This window comes from Nyctereutes procyonoides, unplaced genomic scaffold (genome assembly GCF_905146905.1).
Source record: "Nyctereutes procyonoides isolate TBG_1078 unplaced genomic scaffold, NYPRO_anot_genome, whole genome shotgun sequence".
In the NCBI taxonomy this organism is placed as follows: Eukaryota; Metazoa; Chordata; class Mammalia; order Carnivora; family Canidae; genus Nyctereutes; species Nyctereutes procyonoides.
In genome coordinates this window covers 27,248,517-27,266,879 of record NW_026575128.1, presented here as the reverse complement: position 1 = coordinate 27,266,879, position 18,363 = coordinate 27,248,517, and the positions used below count along the sequence as shown (strand labels likewise).

The window sequence follows — 18,363 nt, the reverse complement described above, 5'->3', positions numbered from 1 at the left end:
TCATCACTCATGGTTTTAACCAAAATCCATAAGCCCAATAGCATCAAATATGTATGTCCAGGTTAGACCTTGAACTTAACTTCCAGAATAGTTAATAGGATCTCAAACTCAACATAATAATGTGAAGTTTCACATCATTCCTGTTTTCCATATCTACTATTCACGTACAAAACCTCAGTTAATGAAACCTCTGTTTACAGAGAATCTGTGTACAGAGATGCTGACATCTCTGAGTCATCTTCGATGCTGCATTCTCCCTCACACCTAATTAATCAAATCCTGCTAAATACACGTTTGATCTATCTCTTCTTTGCTATAGCAACTGCACTAGGTCCAGACGACCATTATATCCTAGTTAAGACTATTGAAAGTAACCATTTAATTGGGCTCCTGGTCTTCATTTTTACCTATCTTTAATTCACCTTTGATACCACTGCTAGTAACAGCACATGAAAGCACATCTAATTTATATAAATAGAGAGTGATCTGAGTATATTTGAGTATATTTGAAAGTAGGTTCAAGGAGCAATTAATCATATTGTTATACCTGGTGAATAATCTGGAATGTCATTCTTCAGGTCACCAATAGAATGTGATTAGTTTGTAAAATAATTAGTTCCTCATCCCCATAGCTATACTCTTACAAAGTGATTCCTTGGAAATCTAGCTCTGTACAAATGCTCCTTCTGACTTGAAGGGGGAAGATATTTTCTGAGCTGTTTTTAAAAGAGTTATTATATCTATTTGGCCAAGATATGGCTCAAAGTGCATGTATCCACCCCTCAACACCACTCCAGCAAGTAGAACTACTCTGGCTTTCATTACAGAATAAGTGATCCACTGACATATACTGTCACAGAAAATCTGTTTAAACTCCCCTTCTACTCCCACTCTTGGCTCTATTTGACAGTAAAGAAATTTGTCCTGGCCCAAGTATAATAGGATTAAAAGAACTTCTGGGCATGAAGTTAAGGAGGAAATAGAATGAGTTTCTGATCTTGGGAACTGGAAATAGCTTTGGATTTAATCTGGGCATTGGGCTCATAGTTTAAAACAGATCACAAATCTTTCCTTAGTGTTTACAGAAGCAGAGAAAGGAAAGTACAGCTTTGCCTGGAAAGGACTGAGCTCAGAAAAGAAACAATAAGAAATTCTTGAGTTCCCTCCCAAATTGAATAATTCTCCTAAGCTAGCTAAATCCTGAACCAGTATATTGCCCATCAAGAGTGAATACCCTTAAAAAATCAATCACATTGTTGAATAACAGTGTGTTATTAGACTGCGATAGGCTCTTCTACTGAGAAAAGAATCCTGGAAAAGATTAAACATCAAGATCACACTCCAACATTAGATACAGTTTCAGAAAAAAATTGCCCAAACTGACAAAGAGACTACTGGATATGATTTTAGAGGTTTTATCTGAGTCTACCAGAGTGTATAGCTTTAACTGGCTTTCTGCTGGTTAGGCCATTTTACATGTCTGTAAAAGCAGAAGATAACATTTAAAAAAATGATAGTAGTCCAAATCAGTATGGCCCAGGAAAGATAGATAAAATTTATTTCTGCCCTCTAGAAAACAGAACACCAAATATTACCTATTATTGCTGTATGGAAGATTAGGCAGTTTTGCATCTAATTAATTTTGCAAATTAATTTCAGCATTTCTGAAGGCCCGACTGCCAAAATCTCCTCTGAATTGATTATAATATCTTATTAGTTCCCTCATTACCTAATGAGTTAAATAAAAGTTTTGGCTCATGTTCATTTTATATGAGAGTCATGATGTTACTTTTTTGTATTATAAGTTAATAGCATCATAGTTAGAAGGAAACACTGGGAAGACCAATCAATAAATTCAGTGAACTCTCTGATAGGAAGGTACAAAAATTTTGTCACCTAGCCAGTGAATGGTGATTGACTGACTCACTTCATGCAGCTATCTATACGACAAGAAGATGAAGAAGGAAAATCTTGCCAAGCAAAATAATTTTACACTTCAGCTATCTAGATGTGTAGTATTTCTAAACATAGAAAGCTTTAATTTAGAGTTTGCCTAAAGGCAGCAGGTGCTGGATATTTTTCATCATTTGGTTTTTATGTGAATGTCTCTTGCCAGCAATGAAAATCCCCATTTTCTACTAGAGTGGTAAAATTTTGGTAGAGGAAGTTTTGTGGTCAAGGTTAATGCTGATTGGATTATACATTTCTAAATAGAAATTGCTTGGAGTATAATCACAAAACAATACAAATAAAGAAATCTTCCCTCTCCTCAAAATAGCTATCGTGTCATGGGATTTAATCGAATGCAACTTGACTCAACAAACATTTTTTTATGTACCTACTCTAATGACTAAGGCAATGTATTATGTTCTATCAATGCTAAGAGAAATAGGTATTCTATCCACAGGAGCTCCAAATCAAGCAGGAGAGAATGAAATGCATAATTGTATGTAGAATGCAAGGTAGACTGTAAGAATTCTAATGCTGTATACCTCGTTTCATTTATAGATGATTAATTGATATGCTTTTTTTTTGCAATACTGTGGTGAGACGGTATTTATTCCTTTCTTTAAAATGTATACTCAGATGAATAAGAGAAATCCAAAACTAAGAGATCCCATCATTTTGAGTATTCAGCATTTGTCCTGCATAGGAACCCATTTTGGTATGCCTTGAATGAAGGAAGCAAGATAAGTTCTGAACAAGATGACGGGTGACTTCCTAAGTGGAACTGACCTTCCCAAATGACACTGAATTCACACTGTTCAGATGCTTGCTTGGTAATAATATAGTTTATGAATGTAGAGTTATCCCAAGTTATAATTTTTTTTAATTTTTAAGTTAAATCAAAACTAAAAAGAAAAATCCTTTTGTTTCAAAGAAGATCTCTGATGATAACTGTTAAGAGGCCATCACCACAAAGGAAAAATGGGGCTCATCAGACACAAAGCAAACAAGAATATGTTGTTGCCATCAACTTGCTTCACCATAACGAAAACATAACCAGAGCAAAGCTAGTATGATGTGAGGAAAAACTAAATATGAAAAATCCTTGTCCATGACAGACCCTTGAATGTAAAAAAAAAAAAAAAAAATTATAATGGAGAAGCAGGTAACAAATTCATGGTTATAGACTAATGCAATCTGAAGTTTCACTTTTATCTGTAAATATTAATATTTCATTCAGATGTATGTAACGTAAAAAATAACACAAAGGATTTTTCTCGTGTATTTCTATCATTTTTACTACTTTTGAGAAAATTCAACTTGATTAAAATTTTCAAATCACTTCTCAATTTTCAAGAATGTCACTCACCTAAAAATTAATGAGTAGAGATGGGATGCAATCAGAACTATGCTCTAGGAAGATTATATTGGCTAAATTTTTTTTCTTTTCTTTTTATTATTATTATTTTTTTAAATTTTTATTTATTTATGATAGTCAGAGAGAGAGAGAGAGAGAGAGAGAGAGAGAGAGAGAAAGAGATATGCAGAGACACAGGCAGAGGGAGAAGCAGGCTCCATGCACTGGGGGCCCGACGTGGGATTCAATCCCGGGTCTCCAGGATCGCGCCCTGGGCCAAAGGCAGGCGCTAAACCGCTGCGCCACCCAGGGGTCCCCTATTATTATTATTTTAAATTGGAGTTCAATTTGCCAAACATACAGCATATCACCCAGTGCTCATCCCGTCAAGTGCCCCCCTCAGTGCCCGTCACCCAGTCACCCCAACCCCCCGCCCACCTCCCCTTCCACTACTCCTTGTTTGTTTTCCAGAGTTAGGAGTCTCTCATGTTCTGTCTCCCTCACTGATATTTCCCACTCATTTTCTCTCCTTTCCCCTTTATTCCCTTTCACTCTTTTTTATATTCCCCAAATGAATGAGACCATATAATGATTGTCGTTCTCCGATTGACTTACTTCACTCAGCATAATACTCTCCAGTTCCACCCACGTCGAAGCAAATGGTTGGTATTTGTCATTTCTAATAGCTGAGTAATATTCCATTGCATACATAGACCACAGCTTCTTTATCCATTCATCTTTCGATGGACACAGAGGCTCTTTCCACAGTTTGGCTATTGTGGACACTGCTGCTAGAAACATTGGGATGAAGGTGTTCTGGCATTTCACTGCATCAGTATCTTTGGGGTAAATCCCCAACAGTGCAATTGCTGGGTCGTAGGGCAGATCTATTTTTAACTCTTTGAGGAACTTCCAAACAGTTTTCCCGAGTGGCTGCACCAGTTCACATTCCCACCAACAGTGTAAGAGGGTTCCCCTTTCTCCACATCCTCTCCAACATTTGTTGTTTCCTGTTTTGTTAATTTTCCCCATTCTCACTGGTGTGAGGTGGTATCTCATTGTGGTTTTGATTTGTATTTCCCTGATGGCCAGTGATGCAGAGCATTTTCTCACGTGCTTGTTGGCCATGTCTATGTCTTCCTCTGTGAAATTTCTGTTCATGTCTTTTTTCGCTGAATTTTCAAAGGAGTTGTTATGGTGGGTCGAGATTGAAGCTGGCAAAGGAGAGATCAAGAAGGGAGGAGAGAAAATGATATCCACAGATTACAGTTTCTACAGCCAAGTTGGAGCCCAGCAGGGCTATAGTGCTTGCACAGCTCAGCCCACTCTAGGATATGCACAGACCACCCAGGCATATGGGCAGCAAAGTTATGGAACCTATGGACAGCCCACTGATGTCCACTATACCCAGGTTCAAACCACTGCCACCTATGGGCAGATTGTCTATGAAACTTCTTAGGGACAGCGTCCTGCTGGTTATACTACTCCATCTGCCCCTTCCCAGCCCCTACCCAAGTGTACAGTTAGTCTGTCCAGGGGTACAGTACTGGTGCTTATGATACCACCACTGCTACAGTCACTACCACCCTGGCCTCCTATGTGGCTCAGTCTGCATATGGCACTCAGCCTGCTTGTCCAGCCTATGGGCAGCAGCCAGTGGCCACTGCACTTGCAAGACCACAGGATGGTAACAAACCTGCTGAGACTAGTCAATCTCAGTGTAGCACAGGGGTACAACTAGCCCACCCTAGGATATGAACAGAGCAACCGTAGTATCCCCAGGTACCTGGGAGCTACTCCATGCAGTATTAGGGCACCAGCATATTATCCTCCAAATAGCCAACTAGTTATGATCAGAGCAGTTGCTCTCAGCAGAACACCTATGGGCAGCCAAGCAGCTATGGAAAGTAGAATATCTATGGTCAACAAATCAGCTAGAGGCAGCAGCCACCCACTAGTTATACACCCAAAACTGGATCCTATAGCCAGGCTCTGAGTTTATATAGCCAATAGAGCAGCAGGTACAGGAAGCAGAATTCATTCTGACACGACCACCCCAAGAACATGGGTGTTTATGGGTAGGAGTCTGGAGGATTTTCCAGACCAGGAGAGAACTGGAGCATGAGTGGCCCTGATAATGGGAGGCAGGGGAAGAAGGGGATTTGACTGTGGAAGCATGAGCAGTGGACAGGAAGGAGGACTGAGTAGAACGGGTGCTGGAGAGCGGGGTGGCTTCAATAAACCAAGTGGATTCATACAGGAAGGACCAGATCTTGATCTAGGCCCCACTGTGGATCCAGATGAAGATTCTGACAACAGTGCAAGGCTTAAATGACAATATGACTCTAGACAATCTGGCAGACTTCTTTAAACTGTGTGGAGTTATTAGGAGGAACAAGAGAATTGGACAACCCATGAGCCATATCTACTTGGGTAAGGAAACAGGAAAGCCCAAAGGTGATTGATATAACAGTGTCCTACAAAGACCCACCAACTGCCAAGGCTGCTATGAAGTGGTTTGATGTGAGAGATTTCCATGGGACCAAAAGTAAGATTTCTCTTGCTGGGAAGATGCTTCTGATGAATTGCATGTTGGGTGGTATGCCTCCTCGTGAGGGCAGAAGGATGTTGCCACTACTCCGCGGAGGTCCAGGGAGCCCAGGAGATCCTGGGAGCCCCAATGGGTCACATGGGAGGCCGTGGGGTGGAGAGAGATAACTTTCCCCCAGGAGGGCCCCAGAGTTCCTGAGGGAACTCATCCGGAGGAGGAAACATCTAGCACCAACATGGAAACTGACAGTGCTCCAGTACAGGGTGTGGAAACCAGAACTTTGTCTGGAGAACAGAATGCCATTAATGTTAAGGCTCTGAAGCCTGAAGACTTCCTTCCACCACCCTTTCCACCTCTGGGGAGTTAACATGGCAGAGGCGGTCCCGGTGGCCTGTGGGGAGTAAGGGGAGGCCTCGGGGACCACAGTGGGTACAACGTTCAGAGGTGGTCCTGGAGCAGAAAGAAGTGGCTTCCATGGTGGCCCCAGCCATGGACAAATGTGAATTTGCAGGAGGAAGATGAGGTGGCTCTGGTGCGACCCTTGGACTTCTGATGGAAGAGATGGGAGAGAGAAGAGGCAGGTGTGGAGGACGGAGGAAAAATGGATAAAGGCAAGCACTGCCGTCAGGAACACAGAGACCCACTCCAACCAGGCGCAGAGATCCCGCAGAGCTGCAGGGACTACCAGATTTATTTTTTAAGCCAGAAAATGTTTTAAATTTATAATTCCATACTTACAATATTGGCGACAACATTATGATTATTCCTTGTCTATACTTTAGTATTTTTTACCATTTGTGAAGAAACATTAAAGCAACTGAAATGGTAGTGTGTCTAACTTTTTCCCTCTTCTTTTAAAGTCCATCATTTAAACAGTGGGAACTCATTATGAGTATGCTCAGTATCACTGTAGAGAACCAAGAGGGCCTCTGTCACAGTGTTCATTGTTGTGATGTTTGTTTTCTTTTGTTTTAAATTCCAAACAGTCACAAACAATTAAAAAAAACCAACAACACTGAAGCTGGAAAAAGCCACTAGGAGACTATTCAATGTCTAAGTAAAAAATAAAGAATACCCACTGTAGGAGAGATTTTGTGGAAATGAACAGACTTTTTTTTCTTTTTTTTAAAGATTTTATTTATTTATTCATGAGAGACACATAGAGAGAGGCAAAGACATAGGCAGAGGGAGAAGCAGCCTCCCCATGGGGAGCCTGATGTGGGACTCATTCCAGGACCCCAGGATCATGACCTGAGTAGAAGGCAGACACTCAACCACTGAGCCACCCAGATGCCCCGAAGCCTTGTTTCTGAAATTACAGATGCTAGTGTTTTTGTCTTTCATAATTAATTATAATTGCTTATTTAAAAAAAATTTTTTTTAACCTACCGACATTTTCCCAATAGTAAACTAGTATTTTTGAATGTCATCTTTAACTTGAGCCTGCTTCGATTTATAACACATCAAAAGCTTGCCATATTTGGTTCTAAACAACTGTACTGATTTTTACAATGGCCTTTTGAAATTACAATTGCCAGGTGTTTTGGCTAAGGAACTTGTCATCTGAGCACCCTAATGCTTCCCTTCTACCATTACATAGATCTGAAAATTAATGGAAGAGTACCTGAAAAAATAGGCTTCTGGTCTCATTAAACTCTAAAAATATTCTTAATTAGAATTTTTACTTTTAATACTGACTTTCCCACTCTTCTGTATATAAATTCTCGTCGTAGCTCAAGTATCACTCACATGTGCCAAAAGGCTAGTGAAAGTCTTTTGTATACCAGGCTTAAAACAAGACAAAAACTAAATCTTAAAAAGATTTAAATAATCCAGCTCTTACTTCCTTTTTAATCTTATCCTCAGGGGATACCTTGCACCCCTGTGGTAGAGCTGTTCACTTTTGTTATTTAGTAAACATTTACTGAGTACTTACTATATGTATTTGACACTTGATTTCACAGATAACCTGGTCTTTAGGACCTTATGGTCCAAGAAGAGCTGCCATTTACTGAAGGCTCACTCTGTGCCAGCCTAAAAGCTAAGCACTTCAAATGCATTACTCATTTAATCCTTGCTAATACTCCAAGAAGGGGAAATTATACCCACTGACATATGAGAAGACTGAGGTTTAAGATCCTCAAATAACTTGACGGAAAGCACATAACTTGAAAGTGGTAGAACTGGATTCACAGCAGTCCATGTGACTTTAAAGCCTGTGCTCTTTCAATTCTCAACTACAGAACTGCATCATTAATGGGAAAGAAAGAGAGTTGAGTGGGGAAGTGGGCCACAGAGGTGAGGGCTGGATTTCATCAGGATAGGATTCTTGAGGGGTGCCTAGGTGGCTCGGCCAGTTAGGTGTCTGCCTTTGGCTCAGGTCATGATCCTGGGGTCCTGGGACTGAGTTCTGGATCAGGCTCCCTGCTTGATGGGCAGCCTGCTTCTCCCTCTCCATCACTTGTGCTCTCATGTGCTCTCTCTCTCTCTCAAATAAATGAATAAAAAAACAAAACAAAACAAAACAAAACCCAGATAGGATACATGAGCTGAGCCTGACACTTAAAGCCTGACACTTAAAGAAACTTTCTTCCACACTGGGCAGAGATTTTGGTCACTCCAGGAAGCAGCAGGAGCACACTAGCGTGAAACAGTAACTTCTGGGAACTTTATGGAGCAACTAAGGAGACTAGGACATGAGGAACTGCATATACACTGTGGAGTCTGGAGAGAAGTAGGAAACCATATCCTGTTCTAAGGAGTTTTAACTTTATCACAAAGGCCCTGGAAATGTTCTAAGCAGGAAGTTATGTGGTGAGATTGACCACACCTCTACCCAGTAAGAAGCTGTCATGTAAGGGGTGGGGGGTGGGGGGGAAGCAGGCAAAAGAGATTTGAAAATAATGAGCACTAATATATCTTTAAAAAAAAAAGATTTTATTTTATCTATTCATGAGAGACACACATAGAGAGAGGCAGAGACATAGACAGAGGGAGAAGCAGGCTCCATGCAGGAAGCCCAATGTGGGACTTGATCCTGGGACTCCAAGATCATGCCCTGGGCCGAAGGCAGGTGCGCTCAGCCGCTGAGCCACCCAGGCGTCCCAAGCACTAATACATCAATGACATATTAAGAAGTTTGATTTAGTGTGCATCACACAGAATACTTCAGTGCTTGAGAGAATGCACAGAAAGTATTGATTAAGGCCAGGTATGGTTAATAAGGAAAGGTTTCCTAGAAAAGCTTTGTTGGGAGCCTGAGAAACATGAATAGATAATATAAGGACAGAAAGAAACATCTAGTTGGAAGCAGTAAAGCCAAAAAACAAGAAGGAGCAAGTTACATGTGAGCAGGAGAGTGGGGCTGGTAAAGAATGAGTTGGAATATAAGAATAGAAAATAAAATTAATTTATGTTATCTAATTCATTTGGCAATGATGGAGAAAATGGTTGTTATTTCAATACAGAAACAGCAATGTTTCCAGAGAGATTTTAATCAATCTTGTAATCACATTACTATATCAGTTACCCCTTGAGAAAATTCTCACTTAAAATGCATATGTAGGGACACCTGGGTGGCTCAGTGGTTTAGTGCCTACCTTCAGCCCAGGGTGTGATCCTGGAGACCCAGGATCGAGTCCCACATCGGGCTCCCTGCATGGAGCCTGCTTCTCCCTCTGCCTTTGTCTCTGCCTCTCTCTGTGTGTGTCTCTCATGAATAAATAAATAAAATCTTTAAAAATAAAATGAAATAAAAAGCATATGTCAGTGTGCTTGGGTGTTACAGTCAGTTAAGTGTCTGACTCTTGGTTTCTGCTCATTTTGGAATCTCAAGGTCATGGGATCCAGCCCCCTGTAGGGCTCCACACCCAGTGTGCTTGCCACACTCTCTCCATCTCCCTCTGTGCCTCCACCCCCATGCTCTTCCACGTGCATGTTCTCTCTCTCTAATAAATAAATCTTTTAAAAAAGATGCATATGTAAACACGTTAACAAAAACCTATTAAGTGATTTCAGTTCTTTGTGAGACGTAAGATGACTAAAATAGATCCTCATTTTAAGGAGTTAAGAGATAAAGCTTACCACACATCCATAGATGCATATGACAACATGGGCCTTTACAAGTGTATGTTTACATTGACTTGTGCAAAATAAAACAGGAAGTGCACTGTGTAGTAAGTACACAGAAAGTAGTATTGTTCCCTGGAGAAAAGACTTACAGTAAGCACTGGTGATTTTCTCTTGAAGTATTGAGAGTTGGTTGTATAAACTTTCCCCACAGCTTATGGGGAAAGGTGTTATCGTCTAAGAAATTCTTATCTCAGTTAAGGAGGAATTTGTCAAAACCTAGAAAAAGCTCAAGAAGTTTCCTTCTGCTGAGTCATGAGAAAACGCATGATATCTCAGAAAGGAACATGAATTATATCTCTAGTAACTTGGAAGCCTGAAGGCTTTGGTGGCAGGGTTTTTGGATGGTACAGGTGGAGTTGTCATCTCTTTAACCAAAAAATGCACTTTGGAGACAAAGATACACTTGGAATTGAATCCATCCAGATGATATCAAAAAACTTAACTGTGTTTTCTAGGCTATGGCTCCTCATTTCAGAATGATGGATGTTAGAGAAGGAACAGGGAGCAGTAGAAAATGAAAAGATCTAAAGTTCGGGTTTTTCCATATGCTCCTTCCTATAGGAAGGCACTTAATTTACTTTTACCATCTTTACCATTTTAGGTTATTTTTAGTTTGAGTGAAAAGAGGGAAAGCATACTTGTATACCTGAAAATATCACAAACATACAGACGGAAAGGTTTGATAGGCCATAGATTCAATTGCATTGTTTGAAAAGAAAAACCTAATAAATAGGATGTATTGTGAGGGATATTAATGTAAATTCTTACACCTAGGTTCAGAAATTAGTTGGACAAGTACAGAAAGAAAACTGGCTTAACTGCATTTTAGGTAAAAACAAACACCTGGGTGGCTAAAGTTGGTTTTACAATTCTATACAAGCCAACTGTGTGATGTGGCAGCCAAAAATATCTAATGAACCCTCAGATTGCATTAGCAAAATTATAGTAGCCAGGGAAAGCAAAGTAATAATTCTCTGGCTCTTTGCTCAGGCCAGACCACATCTGGAGTTATGTATTAATTTCTAGGCCCCACTGACAGTTAATTACAGTTCACCCCAGGAACATGATTAGTTGTTCAGCTTATGGAAACCATGAGGTATGAAGAACAGTTAGAAGGAACTGTGTTTAATGTAGGAGACAAGATATTCACAAAAAGTGCCTTAAAGTCTGAATGACTGTCATATAGCAAAGAGTTTTTATTTACACAGCATAGCTTCTGAATAGTGATTAATGCCAATCTAGGGGCAAATTTCATGGAAAAATATGTTGGGTCAACATTAGAGATATTTGTTTAAAAACCTGAACTGTCCTTCAATACATGGGTTACTTTATGAAGTCATTACAGGAAACTTAAAATATTCTAGATATAGTTGAATATCTGCAACATGTGCTTGAGTCAGCTATTACCAGTGTATGAAAGCTTATTGTTAAATGTTTAGGACCTTTGCCAGCTGGTTTGGTAGCCTGAAATCAGAAAACTGGAAATATTTACACTAGAGAAATTGGTAAAAAGTATAAATTAGTATTTTTTCTTTTGAGATCCAGCTTACCAGCATACCACGGCATTTTGAGAGATGTCAGTGTAATAGATAAAAAGTTTTCACTCTTCCAAATCTAAAAGCCTATGGATATATTAATATATAGCAGAATATAATCTGAGTTTTAAAATAAAATAAAAAAGAAGTCATATGGGTAGTAAACCCAGGGAAATTTATAAAAAGATGTTAGAGGTAAAATGTCAAGAATAAAAGAAGAATAAATACTAGTGGATTATATTCTACAGGACCAGGGAAAAACAGCATAGGGAGAACTTTACAAATATTTTGAATTTTTGAGATTTGTCATTTTGCGAAGAAAAGCATATCTTAGATATATCTGTTTGTTTTCTTTTTTAGAAATAGATATATTAAGGAACAAATGAGTAAAGTTTATATCCAGAAATTGCCAAGCAGTTTAACTATAAATTTTGAGTCTAGAATAATTAGCTTTCAAAACTGCAAATATATTTCACTGTATTTTTTATAGTTAATGTAAATGCTATCTGAGATCATTGCTTCTGTAACATAAATTTATATTCTTCATTCTATAACTTAGGGATGAGCTAATTATTCCTACATTTAATCATAAACATAAATTACCTTAATTCCAGGGGTATTTAAGATTCTTTTCATATGGGTGGCCCTTTTGATATGTAGTTAATTAGTGCCTGGCTTGTATGTTTTTTGTTGAAATAGCCATAATACGATGTTCAATAAAAACAAAGCTCTGTAGTCCCTCATGCTAAAAATTTAACTATCTCATGTTTCAAGGTGCAATAGCTTTGAAATTTAAAAAAAGGTAATACTTCTCAAATGTCTTTAGTTTTGTGTGACATTTTAATAGACTCTTACAGATATTTTATTTCAAAATGGAAAGAAAGTTTTTCCAATTTGAAAACATTTCCTTCCTATTTTCCATCATAGCAGCACAATGAAGAAATAAAAACACAAAACTCCGTATTTATCTCTTCTTTCTTTGAGTAGCTATATATGATACTATGTATATGCTCCTGGTAGAGTAATGACTGAGTTAACACTATGACTCACATGTTATAATTATTTTTACATCAAATAAAATTCAAATATTTATTAAAGCCTTATGAGCAAGGTCTGTGTCTCATTCATTTTTGTGCACACATAAACACATACACAGAACAATTTACAAAAATATGCGTTCAGTACATACTTTAAAACATCTTTGCTTTTCGTTCTTCTTTTAAAGATTTTATTTTTATTTTATTTATTTATTTATTTATTCATTCATTCATTCATTCATTCATTCATTCATTCATGAGAGACACAGAGAGAGAGAAGCAGAGACACAGGCAGAGGGAGAAGCAGGCTCCATGCAGGGAGCCTGACTCAATCCCGGGTCTCCAGGATCAGGCCCTGGGCTGCAGGCGGCACTAAACCACTGAGCCACCCGGGCTGCCCTCTTTTAAAGATTTTATTTATTTATTTATTTGAGAGAGAGAGTGAGAGAGAATAGAGAGAATATGAGCTGCGGGGCAGTGGCAGAGGGAGAGGGAGAAGCAGGCTCCCCACTGAGCAGGTAGCCCAATGCCAACTGGATCACAGGACCTTGGGATCATGACCTGAGCCAAAGGCAGGCACTTAACCAACTGAGCCACCCAGGCACCTCTAAAAAATATCTTTGATTGAGGAAGTTAGTTTACTCAAGATTTTATTAAATAATACAAGCAACATTCTTTTTTTTTTTTATCATTGGTGGTATATTCAGAAGCAACATAAGTCCGTTCCTCTATTATTTTCCCATAGTCTGTGAGTGCTAACTTTCTGTCGTCTTCATTAAAAGTGCTGATTTTAAATTTATAGATACAAGTTAAGCCATGATTTTTTTTGTGGAATGGAATTTTGAAAAAATATTATGTTTAATAGGATCCAAAATAAATATATTTGCAATCAATCCATCAAAAGAATAAATTGTAAGACAAATAATGCACACACATATATAAGTATATATATGTGATACATAACTATATATATATAGTTATTTATTTATTCATTCAACGAATATTTAAAGAGTGCCTACTGTAAGCCAGGTACTGTTTTAAGGAACTCTGATACATCAGACAACAACAACAACAAAAAAAAGAGAAAGATGCTGATCTAGCAGAGCTTTCATTTTAGTAGAGGAGGTAACCACTGAACAGTAAATATAATTTTTAGAAAGTGATTAATATTTTTTGTAAGAAGGTAATGTTTACCATGAAAGAAGGAAAGAAGGAAAGAAAAAGAAAGAAAGAAAGAAAGAAAGAAGAAAGAAAGAAAGAAAAGGTAAAAGGGCAAGTACAAATAGGAGTATCAATTTCATGACTATTTCAGACAGTAGTTTGAACCTGAGATTCCACATAACTTTTTGGGTAGAGTCAGCAGGATTCCTGGCAGAATAAATGTGAAGTGTGGGAACAGGGGTCATGAATGGTGCTATTGTTTTTGGCCAGAACAATTATAAAGTGATGGATAGTGTTACTGTCAACTGAGTTGTGGAAAGCTATGCTTGTGGCAAGTTTGGGAGGGAAGCACATTAAAAGCATGAATTAGGAAATTCCAAAATAGATGTGAGCAAGAATAAGCCCACCACACACCATAAAATGACCTAGATTTCAGACCACAGATTAAATATAAGAGGTGACAAACTTTGTCCCAGTGAAATGGAACAGACCCAGCCATCTTCTCATCGGTTACCACAGAACGGTAACTAACACGTATTTATATTAATTGACATAACTTATAGGATGTCTGACAACATTTCTCTTTGCATTTTTAAAAATATTACACATGTGGTTAAGAAGCTATCCTTCCTGTGGCATAAAATTCCAAGAGGAAGGCCTTCTTCAGGGGGGTTGAATATCCCTACGGCGTTAGAGCTAAGGATTCAGGGTATCTACCATTTAACTGTGCTCTTTCCCACTTCTGCTGGTTTTCAACTTTGTGTGGGCTGTGAACTTTCCTCACCAGGTAAAAAATGTCATTAGTTTTCACCTTAATTGAGGCGCATTTATGATTTTATTGACTGAAATTGGAATTAAGCTGATCTTTATATCATCAATAAAAAACAACTTGTTGAGCAAACGAATTCCATACCAAGAACAAAGAATCTTTTCAATCTACTGAAGGGAGCAAAGGTTTCTTGAGCACATTACAGTCCAGAACAACACGCAGGTGAAAGTATATCTGGTTCTAAGCAGCGCAGGGGTGCAAAAAGTAAACACTCCATGATTCCAGCGCCTTAACTGTTCACAGAGCAGATGACATAGTCAAGAGGAAGGTTTTTCTAGGAAGAATAACCTTCCCTGGGGTCAGAAGGAGTAATTAATTCTAACAATGTGATTGTAAGAGGAGAGAGTAGCTCAGGTAAGCCCGAGATTAGTTGTAACAATTGCTTTTCTTTATTAAAATTATCTCTCTGCTAGACATTTATTCTAGTTTGGGTTCCTATATCATAAAACCAATTAACTGAACCAGTTACACTAGGTTGGGCACAGGTAGCACAACTCTATTCTTTTACACTTCTACTTTTTGGATTCTTCTTCTTTTTTTAGATTTTATTTTACTTTTACAAGTAATCTCCACACTCAAAGTGGGGCTCGAACTCACAACCCCGAGATCAAGAGTCATGTTCTCTACCGATTAAGCCAGCCAGGAGCCCCCATTACCTTTTGGATTCTATCTGAAGATTTGTTTTTGTTTTGTTTCCTAGATGAAGTTGGGCAGATTCCATCATTTTTAGAAAACATTTAGATAACAAAAAATGTAGGCCTTTCTCATAAAAATACATGCCACCATCCAATTTAAATGTCTCTCCTACTTGAGCTTGTACATGTCAGAGGCTGCATGGGGGAAAGTCATGATCGACTTCATTCTTTCTCTTTGATATACTTCTGAAGTCACTCTCTGGCACTTCTTGCCTCACATTTCTGGTCTCCACAGCATCAAGTTCTGGGGAGTAGAGGATTGGTGAAGGGGCAAAAATGGCTTTACTGTGATGGATTCAGTTGTAACTTAATGTTGGGTCTTTGTATTGGATGCTGGCTTTTTTCCCCATGGGATGCTCCTCCACCCCTTCACCCCCCACCCCCTCCCAGCATCCCCTGCTGGCACTTTAATGTTGAAAGGTAATGGTTGCTCCAGGGATGCAGCTTGCTCCTAGCGCTCAAGAAAGCTGACTGCATCAATTGCCAGATCTGTGTTTAGTAACTTCATGGTGGTAACTTGAAATCAACCACAGTAGGAATAGTTACATAATGGAAATTGGCAAATGCTACAAATCAGAGCTTTTAAAAATTTTGGGGGGAGGCAGGAGCAGGAGTGGGGGAGTGCCTGGCGATTATTAAGTTATACTAGCACATCAGCTCATATATCATTTCCTTGGGCCTCCTCAGCTAGACTTTTGTTCAAAAGCTCTTTTTGAGAGTGATGGTACATACCAAGCATTGTTCTCCTTAGAAGTATTATATAAATTGTCAGAGTTCTTTTAAAAAGTTCCTTACTTTGGAGGAATAGGAAGGGAAATAGAATTCTAGCACAAGTAATGTCAAGTCTTTTCCCCAAATCTCTCACTACCAGAAACCACTGTTGATAAAGTGATGGACTGGTATTCAATTGCACTTTCTTCAGCATTTCTCATAATATGTAGACTTTTTCTTTCTTTCTTTTTTTCTCTGTCTAGCGCCTGTTTTAATTTTAGTGGGGTTTGAGAAGGGCAGAGAGATAAACCATATTATTAAATGGCCACTCTCATTCTGTAAGTCTCAATTCTGGTGCTTTAAAATTATAATAACTTAATCTGCTTCCTGGGCTTGTTGTGAAGATTAAAAGTTAAAATTCATATGAAGAACTTAGTGCCATGCCTGAAACTGGCCTATAAATAAATGACTTACTTTACAATGCTGAACCGTGGAAAATATAGTAGTTGCTTTGTTTTAGATGTGGCTAATAATACTATCTCTGAGGCAAATAACACACATTATTATTGTTGTTATTATTATCATAAATAGCTCCCATATATATTATATATATATAGGTATATTAAAAGTTTTAAATCTCTGAAGAGTTATTTTAATAACAATTGCTATCTGCTAAAAGTTTTAAGAAGCATTTTTTCCTTTTTACCTAATAGGAAAAAAGTGAATGATGGTTCGATTTCTTTATAGGGCAGTTAATTACTTTATTTTATAAAGTACTACAACTAGCCACGACTGGAACACTTAGCGTTATTTCCTGCTTTGGCAGGAACTGGCTATAAACCTTTTTATCCTCTTCACAGAATCCCATATACATTAGATTTTCAATACATAATTCATAAAAAATTAATTACTCAATATTAAAATTGAGAACACCTGAAAAATTTATATATGAACTATATAATTAAAATAAAGGACACAGTATATAATTAAGCATCCTTATATTTGAAAAGTATCTGACATCTATTGAGTGCCTACCATATGCCAAAAAAGCTCATAGCATTTCTTTTTATGGAATAATCTAGTGCAGAGTTTCGAATATTATGTTTCTGCTGCCAGCTTCTAATTCATAAAATTTTAAATTGTCTACTTGCTTAATAACCAGTTAGGTGTTTTTCTACTCCTCCCTCCCCACCAATGTGCTTAGCTCCTCTCTATCATAACTACACTGTGATAGAATCTGTGATGGTTAATTTTCTGTGTCAATTTGACCTGGCCACCGGGTGCCCAGATATTTGGCGAAATAGCTCCTGTTTTGACTGCTTTCAAACTGGAACATTAGGTTTTTCCTACCTTTATATTTCAACTGAAAAACTGGCTCTTCCTAGGTCTTGAAACCCTCAGCTTTTGGACTGGAACTATACCATTGGCTCCCCTAGTTGTCCAGCTTACTAACTTTGCACATCTTGAGGCATGTCAATCTCTCTAATTGTGCGAGCCAATTGCCTATAAAAATGTCATATATGAAAAAAAAGTCATATATGTGAGATATTTAAATGTCCATCCTATTGGATCTGTTTCTCTAGAGAACGCTAATACCAGAATCCAATGTAGTTCTAGAACAATTTTTTTAAAAAAATATTCAGCATTTATATCATTAGGACGGTGTAACTATTGTTCTCTGGAAAACCCTGTCTTCTAGGACAGAACTGGGTGGAAGGAGAAGATATTACCACTGTGTACATATACTTTCTTTTCCTCCTTAGTTTTATTATTTATTCATTTATTTTTCTGAGAGGGGTCATGATTTTTTTCAAATTTTTATGTAAATTTTAGTTAATATATAGTGTAATATCAGTTTCAGGAATAGATTAGTGATTCATCGCTAACATATAACACCCAGTGTTCAACTGGGTGACCTCCTTCATACCCATCACCCATTTAGCCCATCCCCCACCCACCTTTCCGCCATCGACCCTTAGTTATCTACAGTTAAGATTTCTTATGGTTTGCTTCCTTCTCTTTTCTTTGTCCCCCCTTCCCCTATGCTCATCTGTTCATCTGTTTTGTTTCTTAAATTCCACATATGAGTGAAACCATATGGTATTTTCCTTTGACTTATTTTGCTTAGCATAATATACTCTAGCTCCATCTACACGATTGAAAATGGCTAGATTTCATTCTTTTTGATAGCTGAGTAATATTCCATTATATTATTTATGTATATATTATATATATATATATATCCATATATTTATATGGATATACCACTTCTTCTTTATCCATTCATCAGTCAATGGGCATTTGAGCTCTTTCTGTAATGTGGCTACTGTTGATAATGTTACTATAAACACAGGTGCATGTACACCTTTGAATCAGTATTTTTGCATCCTTTGGGTAAAATATCTGGTG

General features: G+C 38.1%; 1 pseudogene; it reads left to right on the top strand.

The window, feature by feature from the left end:
- Positions 1 to 4,553: 4,553 nt before the first annotated feature.
- Positions 4,554 to 18,363, top strand: part of LOC129520618 (RNA-binding protein EWS-like) — a 40,397-nt pseudogene continuing 26,587 nt past the window's right edge.